The sequence below is a fragment of the Protopterus annectens genome, chromosome 15.part0 (assembly GCF_019279795.1).
Source record: "Protopterus annectens isolate FY-2018-M chromosome 15.part0, PAN1.0, whole genome shotgun sequence".
Classification (NCBI taxonomy): Eukaryota; Metazoa; Chordata; order Ceratodontiformes; family Protopteridae; genus Protopterus; species Protopterus annectens.
The window spans coordinates 378,585,089-378,598,729 of NC_056749.1; the positions used below are offsets into that span (position 1 = coordinate 378,585,089).

Below are 13,641 nucleotides of genomic sequence, written 5' to 3' on the forward strand. Positions count from 1 at the left end.
CCACTTCACAAGGGTGGACCATTGACTGGCCCCAAAACCTACAGAGCTATTAGTCTGATTAGCCTAATATGCAAAGTCATGTAACAAATTATTATGGAAATGATCAACAAAGACATAGGCAACTTTTGGATTCTGGATCCAACCCAGTTTGGCTTTATCAAGGGCAGATCATGCCTACTAAATCTGGTGGACTTCTTTGAGGAAAAACACTAAAGCAATGAATGAGAGGTAAACAGTGCATAACACCTAACTGGATGGCTCAGGTGTAGTTGACAGGCTCACCAAAGTGGGCATAAACCCTTACATAACTCATTGGAATGCCAGCTGGCTCACAGAGAGGAGAGAGGAACTCAGGATTGGTGATACCACATCCACTAAGAGACCGGTTGCCAATGGGGTACCTCAGGGCTTCATGCTGGGGCCTCTCCTATTTGGTATCTACTTCTCAGAAATAAAAACTAATATCAAGGGCCATTAGCTGACCAAGTTCACAGATAACTGCAAACGGGAGCTAGCATAGACCCCCCCCCATGCTTCAAACATTTGTCAAGATAATCTAATGCAGATAAATGACTGGTGCCAAAGTCATGGACTAAAACTCAATTTCAATAAATGCATTATAGTACCTTTTGGGAAAAGTGCCAGTCAGGCTAATTACTCCATTAATAAGACTACCCTAAGAGTTGACCCAGTAGTCAGGGATCTGAGAACATCTGTAGATAGATAATCTGGCTTTTGACAAACATAAGGTCAGGGTAGTAAGAAAATCATTCTATGTCACCCAACTTATAAGTAAGGATATGGCATCCAGGTCCAGGGTGCCACTGTATTTGGCCTTTATCAGACTCATCAAGGAGTATAATGCCCTCCTTCAGCATGTACCTGACTAGACATATGCAGCATTTGGAATGCCCCAAATAGTCTTTTCCAGGAGAATCCAGGGTATAAACACATTATCCTATACAGATTGTCTTAAAGCCCTATCTCTATATTATGTCTCTTACAGGTTACTAAGTGTCGACCTATGGCTGACATACAAGGTGTCCTCAAATCCAACTCTGATGGACCTTTTGCATATCTGCAAAATAAACAACATCAGAACCACTAGATCCAAGGATTTAAATTTTGCTTGAGACATAAATAAGACATGTTGCCAAGACAAATATGTATCTAAGAGGATCCCCATGTTCTGGAAGAGGATCCCCATCCATGTGAAGCTGAGCCCATCCCAAACCACATTTAAGTGTAATCTTGACCAATGGATGAGAAATCAGAAATTAATACCAGGTCTGGCCTCCATGTCTCTGATAGACAGAGGCTGACAGTAATGCCCAAAGTAACATACCCCCCCACACACAAGCTCTAGAAACATCCAAACTAACATATCCCCCAATAAATGCTCATGATACATAGGGACACCGTTGGGTTGGATTGCACAGCTAGGCCTATTAAGGCCATGGTAGTCACTAGCCCAGTATATACCCTATGAACAATTCATCAAACATGACTCGGTAAACAGTGATTCAAATATTTTTCCTTTTACATACAAGGGACCAAACATATCAGAAGATTATGACTATAAGCTGTTAATGGGCTTTGACCTTAGGTTCACTAAATTGAGCTAATTGGAGAATAATGTAATGAGAAACTGTTCATTAACACAAAGAAAATACCTTTTAGACCCTTTCAATGCTTTTCTACCAATAATGTTCTTATTTTGCATTTGCTCTGTCCCTCCCTCTTCTTGCCGTTGTGTTACCCTTCCAGAATGGTATTCTTCTTTTACAAACATGGATGTGAAATACCCATTGAAATGTTTGTCTCTTACATAATCTCTGAATATTATTCCTTTCACAAACAAGTTCCCATTTCTTTATAAATATCAGCAGTTCTGATATGAGTTTTTAGACAAATAGCAGGCAGTGAACTATTATAATAGAGAGCAGCCCTATGATAATAGCAAACTACAGAAAAAAAAAAAAGATAAATAAGCCAGATCCCGTTTTACATCCCTTCTTCTGCAAGATTTTACATATTTGTCAGTCTGAACATTTTTATACATTCCTTATTTATTGAAGAGACTTAGAATGTTTGTAAGAAAATACCTGAACAAGGAATAATGAACATCTCTAAAAATAGTAGTTCTCCAGCCTGACAGAAGTTGAAGATATATTATTTTGATGTCTTCTATTAGGTAATGCAATTTAATTTTATTTTCTTTTATTTAAAGTGATTAAAACATAAGCACTGTACAAATTAATGAACACTGAGTGCATAAAAAAACTAAAAAAAGCAATAGCAAAAAAATAAATGAATAAACAGAAAAAAACAAGAAATCATAAAGTGACTGTAAATAGGTTTATCTTAGGATTCAGACAGAATTTCCTGAAGAGATGATAATAAAATGGCCTCCTAAAAAGAAGCCTAGGTCTCAGTTATGCTAAACAAAGAAAGTAGGTAGTAGATTCCACAGAAATGGGGTCAAGCAGGAAAAGAAGTATATTTTGGATGTTTCAGGCCTGCTTCCGCTAATAGTGCCTCACCTGATGATTTGAGTAAGCTAACAAGGAGAAAATACAAACAGATCTTTTGAAATTAGGAACTAGACAGATCTGCATTTATAACCTTATTTTATTCTATCAATAACAGGCAGCTTATGATGTGACAAGAACTAGTAAATCTACTTCAGGGAAGGGGTGGCCATTCCACTTAACCAGTAAGCTGACCTACTCCCTACCACCTGACGCTCGCCACTGGGAAATGAGTGGGCTACTTAGGCAATTTGGGCAGGAGCAAATGGCCCATAGAGCTCAGGCCCAAGGATGCCCAGCCTTTCACCATAGAATGAATAGGCTGAAAGAATGCAGGTAGAAAAGTCATCAGGCTAGTCCAGCAGGCAAATCCACATAATACCCAGACCTTGGAATTCTGGACCAGTGTAAGTGGGAAAGGTCTGTATCTAACAGTTTCTGACAAAGAGCACTGCAGTAATCCAGACATGATAATACAAGCACATGTATTACTGTCTCTAACTGCACCGAATGACTTAGGTATTTAATCTGGGTGACATTCTTCAGATGGAAGTCAGATGACCTGATGAAATGCTGCTTCTTGGTCCTTTAGTATAAGCATGTTTTAAAGTACTACAGCCAGTTCTTCAGCCTAGACGAAAATGAACTCATTAACTACAAAGGAGGTGGGCGTGATTAAGAAAAGGATTTATGAAAAGCAAACAGTAGGATGGATCAGTATAGCAAACATTTTGTAGTTTACCATTTTCATCAGGGTGCGGATAGAATCTAGTTAATCTTCTAAAGAGATAACCTGAAATGTATGCTCCCAAAACAAAGTTACATTTGGCTGTTATGTGCGTAGCAGTGATACTAAATGACTACAGATGGTATGACCTGCCTAAAAGGCAGCATATAAATGGTAAAGAAAAGAGGAGTCAAAGTGGAGCTGTACCGCTCCCCACATTTAAAAATAAATGTGTCTGAGGAGCCAGCCTCAGAGGTCACTGTTTGAGAGCAACACAAGAGGTAAGAAGAAAACCAAGTGAGTGCTGTTTTGATCAGACAGCTATATCTTTTAAAGATGCTCTGATAGGATTCAATGGTCCACACGATCATATGCAACAAGGAGATCTGATAAAAACAAGATGCAATATCACCATTACTCTCCCACCATGAAAGAGGCCACAAACCATCTACAAAGAAAAGTGTCAGTACTATGCCCTGACTGAACCCTTACTGTGATGAATCTATAAGGTAATGAAATGGTAAATATGGACGCGGCTATTTGTAAGCAATCTTCTAAAAATGTTCCTTCAAAATGGAAGGTTAGAAATAGGCTAAAAAATCCAGTCTACTAGAATCTAAACTAAACTTCTTAATAATAGGGGTAATCAATCCTTTTTTAAAATGTGAAGCCCTCAGGTCTCAACAAAACCAGTCTGAATAATTATTGGACCCAAGAACTCCAGGCAAGACATTACTAGCCAGACTAAGCTTAAATTCAGCCAGCTGAGAACTGCAAATTGGTCAAAAAGCTGCAAATAACAAAACAAAGTCAGACCAAGGAAAAGTCGAATTATAAAAAGAAATGTTTTATCATGGCAACATTTCATTCACTCATGTACAGAAAGACATCAGAAAGCAAGTAAACAACGTGAAGTGACTGATCTATTTTAAACTGCTGTTTAAAAAAGCAGAAATATAAAATGACTAAAGAAACATTCGCAAACAGCAGTGGTTAAAGTGAACAACACCTTTTTAACTGGTTGTAAGTATTCTACTGAAAGTAAGAATATTACATTTATACTTCATTTCTCAGCTATGAGTAAAAAGTGTGAACCCCAGTAACTATATGTAGAAACCTCAAGGTTAAACTACTTTGGCAAAGATGAGCAAGTTGTTTTTGCTAAAAGAAAATTGATTACCTATAATTCAGGTATTGCAGCCTTGAAGTCTGTAATATTTAGTTTGAGGTGTGGAGGTCCACCCCCATGCAAAAGTATACATAGAGCTTGACAATTTCTTCTTCTACATTCTTCTCTAAATTCAGTATTTATAAAATTATTCCACTGGTACTTTTAGTTTTTTGCTTTCCCTATTAGCAAATGTGAGTTTCAACAAGTCACTTAACCAGACATTGCTCTCTGAGAAGTGACAGTGTATCCAGTGGGCCTACTTGGTTAAACATTGGGATTTTCTTATTTTATTTCTTTTTCTTTCTTTCTTTCTTTATAAATGATTATTTCAGAACTTCTGCATGTTTGATTCAGTCCTTTCTAATTCATGTCCTTTTTATTATTCTCGCTTACATTACGTACCTTTCTTGGATGATAATGTCACATTCATTCCTAACTGAGTCAAAACTGATTTTCTGTACAATGTCCATGAATGTGGACAGTGTTAGGAGTGACTATGCAAATAAAGCCTTGTTGTGGAGTACTTCAGTGAAAATTTCTGTGGTAGCATCATTGCCTTTTGTGAGCTGCCTTGACAATACTGATGTGGTGCTAAGTGGAATGGTGGCACTTCAAGCATTCAATTTCCTTATTTTAAATAGTTAATGTCAATTAGTGGATAGCACCATTTGCAAGAAAATCCTTCCTGCCTTTGATAATTTTTGCAGTTTTTCAACAAATACAGCAAAGAGTGCAACTTCCTTAAAATAACTTTTTTTTTTGAAAACTGAGCTATTATATGTTAGATGGCAATGGACATCAGTGATGTGAAGGGAAGAAGTACAAATCAAGAACCAATAGGTCCAAATCCATCCATCCATCCTCAACCCTTTTCCCCTTTTGCACATGGGGTCAGGGTGTCACTTCTGCAGTGATAATCATCTTGAGCCAAGGTTTACATCACCAGGTGGCTAGCCCTGCCATGGTAGTTCATTCGCACCACTCACTCATGCATGCACTCTCACCTATGCCCAATTTAGAGTATCTAATCCACCTACTGCATGACTTTGGAATGTGGGAGGAAACCAGAGTACCCGGGGGAAACCCACATGACTGCAGGGAGGACATGCAGACTCCGCATAGAAGGCACCCCAGCCAAGAATCAGACTGGAGAACCTTTTTCTGTGAGGTGACAATGCTAAGTCCAAATGATGAAGACATATAGCTTTTAGCTCTGTGTAAGTTATGATACATTTTATAGTATGCAGGTAAGCAGTAGATAGGATGAATGACTACATTACACTTGGTGATCAATGAGCTATTCAAACCCTGGTTGCCTGGAGCACAATCTGAAATCTATCTACTGCACCATGGAGCCAGGCTGAAGGACAAAAAAATATTAATCTAACAGAGTGCCACTAACTGTGTTGTACAAATTCAGCTTAAGTCTACACAATGACGGTGGGCCCACTCCTTGTTTATGGTTATACGGCACCTATGTTTTAGAAAAAAAAAGAGAGTAGATTTCAACTTGTACTTTATCAGGGCTTGAACTGTTTTCTTTTGGGACATTATTAGCAGTGCCAAAGAGGTTTGCCTCACTTTTGGCTTTAGTTTACTCAGCAAAAGCTCAGGTAAACATAAAGCCTACTGAAATGTAGGCAAAATATCTGAGTAGTGGGGTAAATCATGTTAAATTGTTGTAATGAGTTATGTAGTATATCACAAAGTTCTTTGTTTTATAGCTCACAGTGGGCACCACAACCGAAAAGACAAACGATTCAACCTTGACAGTTTACAAGTCATATTGTGACATGCCCAGGCTGAGCCTGCAATTGGTCTGATTTGATCACAATAAACAAAATTAAATAAAATAAAAAATTAAATAGTGGAAAGACAGAAAATGTGGGCTTGTCATATGCATGATGTGATGTCTGTTTCTCCATCTCTGTATTGGTTTTGCTGTTTAGAAATCTAAGCCAGTCCTGCCAGGGTCTTAGTGAGATAAAATTTCCCTCCATTTTCAGGAAAACTTTGAGAAAATCATAATATAAAGAAGACCCAAACCAGATTATTAATTTCTTCAAACCAAGTAACCATTACAATGAAAACGTAAATACATATGAGATATGCTACTCTGCACAGTGTGCTAATGAAGGTATAAAATAACTCGTCTTGTCTTGTTGTGCTTGGAAATAAACATGTCGGATGCAGCTTTGTTTTTTAAACTATGAACATGACCATTTCATTGTAGGTGGCCCGTAGGGTTGCCAACTTTTCATGTCAAGAATTCAGGACATGCACATGAAAGCAAAATGTGTGCAGAATAGAAGTGTGCATTTAACCTCCCCTCGAGGGGGCTGTCGTACAATATTACTGTGCACAATCAAACATTCTTGTGTTCTTCAATGTGACCTGGTCCATAATAAGAAGATGAATACCATTGTTTATGTTTCAGTAGGAGCTAATTATATTCCCTTTTTAGTGTTTTGAGATAAACCAAGACATATTTGCTACAAGCAAATTATATTGTTTAGATTACCACATAAAACTGAAAATCTCATACCTCTTTGATGGGTTCAGGTAAGCAATTAGCAGTCCATGAAAAAAATCATCATAGTTCAGAGCCTCAAAGTATCAGCTTGGCTATCAGGCAGCAGAGTTTGTGTAGACTCCTGGCATGGATGGTCTCTAAAAATACAGAAGCATATGGTAAACTATGTTAATACTGACAGAAACTGAACATAATTACACATTAACTGTTTTCTAGGTCTCAGAGTATGAACAGAAATATGCAGCATACTAGAGAAGGAACATGCTTTCTGTTTCGTGTATACATATATGCCAATAGTTCTAAGTAATTTACCGTACTGTCTGCCCCTGCCAAGAAGAAGGCACTTTCACACTTGCCATGTGCACCTCTACCCAGCTTGTATAAAGAAGGCTGGCGGAATTGCTCAAGGAAATTGATTAAAGAGAAAGACAATCAAGGGGTCACTCTTCAAAAAAAAAAAAAACATGAAATACAACACATCAGTGAAATCACAAACAGTAACACTGAGAACAACAGAGAAAAGCAGGCAAATGCTCCCAAAGCACCCTCCCCAAAAACAAGCAATCTAATGTTTTGTAGAAGTCAATCCCCCTGCACTTTCTGTACACGGAAATACATCCAATATGCTTTGCTGCTTATATATACTGATGCCAAGACTGCACAATCACAGAGGAAGGAAAACATGAACTGATTGTTTCTCATGCTCCATTCTTGCAGAATCTCTTAGTGAAAAAAAGGCTCATTGTAGCTGAGGAGTTGACAAGAAAAATGCTCCCTTGATGAATAAAGCACTCATTCTGTGGAACCTTAACAGATGGTTTACAATACAATAAAGAATAACACAAATTATTAGCACATTCATGCAAAGACTAGATTTCATCAGACTTGTGGCATTTTAAGCAGTCTTCTACAGAATTAGCAATCTTTGTATGTGAAGCAACTGGAGTAACTTCCATAACTGGAACAAATACAATAAGCTCTTTAATAGTGATCCTTCAAGAACTTCACTCATAATGGGTTTGTTTGTTTATATGTCAGAAATTAGATGGTAATGAATGAATTTGAAATAAATGATAGATTTTATTTTGTGACAGGCATGTAAAAGTGAAATGGCTTTAACTGGAGTATATCTATGTAAACATATATGTATAGATAGATATGACTATATCGACGTGTCGAAAATGGAACTACTCGGCATTCATAAAATCATCACAAAAATATTAAAAGCACAACCATTTAACTCCATGCATCACTGTATGACACAAGAAGGAAGAATGAAGCTAAATTAGTTTCCTTTTCTGATTACTACAACACATCCCACATGCACTCTTATACAACACTCACACACATATCCAAGTCCACAGCATATCATACAATCTATTATATAGAGAAGCTTTGAACTCACACTTCCCTAACCTGTATATACTAACTCCTAGGTTACAAAACCGCAATCAAAGTGAAAACACTACTGCGCTGCAACAGTCAATTAACCAAACTCTGACTATAGTACTTGTCAACGAACTGAGCTGTTGATATAAAAGAACATCTTCTACAGTTGTCAACAAAATGAACAATCAACATATATATATATATATATATATATATATATATATATATATATATATATAGATACAGATATATAGATATAGATACATATATATATAGATACAGATATATAGATATAGATATATATGCACATACAGATTCATTTACACACATACACACAGATATATACATATATATATATATATATATATATATATATATATATACATATATATATATATTTATATATATATATATATATATATATATATATATATATATATATATATATATGTGTGTGTGTGGGTCTACTTTTATAGACCAAATTTACACTTACCTGAATTTCAGTTTACTGAGACAACAACACCGAACTTTCACAAAACCGAAACTACACATTACACATGTTTTTACAGGGAATAGAGACAATCTCACACAAACACTTCAAGGAGTCCAGACAATTCCCCAACGACTGAAACCACAAAGTAACTCCAAGTAGAAAAAACTGTGAAAGGATCCAAACTTCAATAAAACCACTTGTTTATTGTAACTTGAAAAAGGTTGTTGAGCGCTTTCATCTACATGACGTAGATTTCTTCAGAACAACCAAAATTCATTGTAACCCACTTATATATCTTAATTTCCTGCCCTTTGTATCAATTATTCAATTAAACAGTGCAATATATATTTAAACAACCATGATGTTAAAAAACTTTTATCTTGTGTGTATAAAACATGACTTAAGTAAAAATACATTCTAAAAAGATGTATAAAAAATATATTATATAATTATATAATTATTCCCCCTCCATATATACAGTTTATGCAGTTCCAAACTGCACCATGGTAATACCCAGCATCTCTACATGTGTGCTGAATAATTACTATAAAAATATACAGTAAATGTATAAGAAATGCACTGGCTTGTGCATCCCCAGTTTAAAGGAGTTTGGAGACTGTAAAGTGGTGACCGGGGAATGTGTAGTTAGGCAGTATAGGATGGTGGTTTGTAAGATGACGTTGATGATCAAGAAGAGGAGGAGGAGAGTGAGGGCAGCACCAAGGATAAAATGGTGGAAATTGAAAAAGGGTAATTGTGAGGTGGAGTTCAGGGAAGAGTTAAGACAGGCACTGGGTGGCAGGGAAGAGTTACCAAATAGCTGGGTAACTACAGCAGCGCTAGTAAGGGAGATGGCTAGAAAGGTGCTCGGTATGACATCTGGACAGAGGAAGGACAACAAGGAGACATGGTGGTGGAATGAGGAAGTACAGGAGAGTATACAGAGAAAGAGGTTGGCAAAGAAGAAGTGGGATTGTCAGAGAGATGAAGAAAGTAGACAGGAATATAAGGAGATGAGGTGCATGGCAAAGAGAGAGGTGGCGAAGGCTAAGGACAAGGCATATGAAGAGTTGTATGAAAGGTTAGATGCTAAGGAGGGAGAAAAGGACCTGTACCGATTGCTTAAACAGAGGTACCGAGCTTGTAAAGATGTGCAGCGGGTAAGGGTGATAAAGGATAATGAGGAAAATGTACTTACAAGCGAGGAGAGTGTGTTGAGCAGATGGAAAGAGTACTTTGATGGGTTGATGAATGAAGAGAATGAGAGGGAGAGAAGGTTGGATGATGTGGGGATAGTGAATCATGAAGTGCAATGGATTAGCAAGGAGGAAGTAAAGATAGCTATGAAGAGGATGAAGAATGGAAAGGCTGATGGTCCAAATGACATACCTGTGGTCCAGATGACATACCTGTGGAAGCATGGAGGTGTTTAGGTGAAATGGCAGTTGAGTTTTTAACCAGATTGTTTAATGAAATTTTGGAAAGTGAGAGGATGCCTGAGGAATGGAGAAAAAGTGTTTGGTTCCAATTTTTTTTAAGAATAAGGGTGATGTGCAGAGCTGTATTAACTACAGAGGGATTAAATTGATCAGTCACAGCATGAAGTTATGGGAAAGAGTAGTGGAAGCTAGGTTAAGAAGGGACGTGATGATTAGTGATCAGCAGTATGGTTTTATGCCGGGAAAGAGCACTACAGATGTGATGTTTGCTCTAAGATTGTTGATGGAGAAGTACAGAGAAGGTCAGAAGGAGTTGCATTGTGTTTTTGTAGACTTAGAGAAAAAATATGACAGGGTGCCTTGAGAGGAGCTGTGGTATTGTATGACGAAGTCTGGACTGTCAGAGAAGTATGTACGAGTGGTACAGAATATGTACAAGGGTAGTATGACAGCGGTGAGGTCTGCAGCGGGAGTGACAGATGTGTTTAAGGTGGTGGTGGGATTATATCAAGGATCAGCTCTGAGCCCTTTCTTATTAGCAATGGTGATGGACAGGTTGACAGACGAGATCAGACTCGAGTCCCCGTGGACTATGATGTTTGCAGATGACATTGTGATCTGTAGTGAAAGTAGGGAAAAGGTGGAGGAGGGATGGAGATATGCTCTAGAGAGAAGAGGAATGAAGGTCAGCAGGACTAAGACAGAATATATGTGTGTGAATGAGAGGGAGGATAGAGGAATGGTGAGGATGCAAAGAGTAGAGGTGGAGAAGGTGGATGAGTTTAAATACTTGGGATCTGTAGTTCAGAGTAATGGTGAGTGTGGAAGAGGGGTGAAGAAGAGAGTACAGGCAGGATGGAGTGGGTGGAGAAAAGTGTCAGTAGTGATTTGTGACAGACGAGTACCAATAAGAGTGAAAGGGAAGGGCTACAAGAGGGTAGTGAGACCAGCTATGTTATATGGGTTGGAGACAGTGGCATTGACAAAAAGGTAGGAGTTAGAGTTGGATGTGCCAGAGTTAAAGATGTTAAGATTTGCACTGGGTGTGAAAAGGGTGGACAGGATTAGGAATAAGTATATTAGAGGGTCATCCCAGGTTGGAAAGTTTGGAGACAAAGCCAAAGAGGCAAGATTACGTTGGATTGGGCATGTGCTGAGGAGGGATGCTGAGTATATTGGAAAAAAGATGCTAAGGATGAAGCTACCAGTTAACAGGAAAAGAGGAATGCCTAAGATAAGGTTTATGGATGTGGTGAGAGAGGGCATGCAGGTTGGTGTGACAGAGCAAGATGCAGAGGACAGGAAGAAATGGAAACAGATGATCTGCTGTGGCGACCCCTAACAGGAACAGCCGAAACACACACACACACACACACACACACACACACACACACACACACACACACACACACATATATACATATATATAGATATATATGCATATGTATGAATATATACACATACACATATAAGCATGATAAATGCTTAGAGGGAATAAATATGTTTCTACCTAAGAGTTATTCAAAAGTCTAGAATATAGATACAAAAATTACCTTGTTGAGTCTGAGTGTTATTACATGCTCTAGTGTAACACTGTTAGCCTAAGAGTTGTGCATTTCATACTGAGAGATCACAGACAAATGTGTACCAACTCAAACAGGGGTAGTTTTAGCAGATGTATCTGGTGCCATTAACTGCGAAGCAGACTAACAGTAAACCAATCAGCAACTATGGATAATATGTACCTGCACGTGCGCACACACATAGACACACACACACACACACACACACACACACACACACACACACACAAGCTTGGCACTTCTGCTTTGTGCTCCATTATAACATATGGGGTACTCAGTGTTTGCTGATATATAACAAAGAGACGTGGAGTGCAATGGAAGAATATCTAATTTAATCTGTTTTGCTTCTCGTTGTCCTGAAGAACAGACACCCTGAGTATGAATGAGAAATAAGGTTGGGAAAGGGGTGAACTGTAAGTAGTTACTGAGCTAGTCATTCCTAAAAAAGAAGTATGCATAAGTATTTGATTATTTAACTAGACAAAGCTATGTTATGATCAGAAAAATGCAATATCAGAGTGACGAATTCCTAAAGGACATATGAAAGTTCATTCATTTCCAGCATTTTGTGCAATGAGGAAGCTGACTAGAATAAAAATGTCAAAGAAGATAAAAAACTGCTAAGTTATGCTTTTTAATACATGAATGTATGGGGATCATTTTACAGGGAGAAAAATGCACTCTGGGAAAAGCATATGAAGAAGTTCACCTGATGGTAAACAGGTATCGCTAGGTAAAGATATTTGTGTTATAGCCAAGTATGCTTATGAGAAACTGTATATATTACTGGGGACATTTCTAGGGATACACTGATCTATGTGTAGTCAGTATTTATAAATGGATTGTATAATTTACTGTGAAACTATTGAAAAAAGAAGTAAGAAAAAGAAATGAGGTGCAATTTTGCTGGCAGGGCCAGGAATATCGATGTTTTGGATGTTTATTACCATTTACAATTGTGAGAACTCACGGTGGTGGTGCTGCAGTAGCGTTGTCACCTTACAGTAAGACGCTGTCCGATTCAATTCTCAGCTAGAGAGTCTTCTGCATGGAGACATGCATGAATGGGCATACCTTCGTTGAAGGTTGTGCGTCAGCGCTGGTAACTTGGCACGTAAAAATGAACGACCAATCATTAGTGGACCGGAGTTCCTCTGCAGCAACCCTTAACCGGGAAAAGCAGAAAGACACAACATTGCCATTTACAATTGACTAATTACCTGAGCTTTTGTAGTCCATCAAATATACTCTGTCTGACTGAGGGCAAGAAGGGTGGAGGAGTGTCTGGGACAAGGCCTAACATGCAAAAAGAAATACATATTTCTAAAGGCTGTGTTATCTCAGATATTTGCATTTGCTCATACTTCATCAAGCATTCTTTTACAGAATGAGTAACATCTATGTAGAAAAATAAGTCTCTACGAGCACTGCTACACAGTGACTGACACTTGGACTCTGAAAGAACATATCACTACTACTCACTGCATCCAACATGCATGGAAATGTTATCTGACAGGAGAGACTGAGGAATCAAAGCTCATCAGCTGTGCTCTCCCAATGCATTATGCACTAGAAGTAGTTAAGAAAACAGGATCATATCAGGATAGCTGCTCCTATGAGAGCATGCAGGATTAGAAAACAATAAGCTTCATAATAAATAGTTATTATGCTGCTGCCAGGACTGTGAGGAACTTCACAACAAGATACAAAAACATATTTTTTCACTTTCTATTCATATTAGTCTTTTGAAAAATCTACATATAAGAAGCACACAG

At 37.9% G+C, this 13,641-nt stretch overlaps 1 protein-coding gene across 1 annotated transcript in view; it reads right to left on the minus strand.

The window, feature by feature from the left end:
- The window catches only part of BTK (Bruton tyrosine kinase), a 728,232-nt gene extending 721,139 nt beyond the window's left edge, over window positions 1-7,093 (minus strand). Inside the window, exon 1 of the mRNA XM_044057123.1 lies at window positions 6,975-7,093. The gene's annotated coding sequence lies outside the window, so the exon portion shown is untranslated. The remainder of the gene's footprint in view (window positions 1-6,974) is intronic.
- Window positions 7,094-13,641: the final 6,548 nt, after the last annotated feature.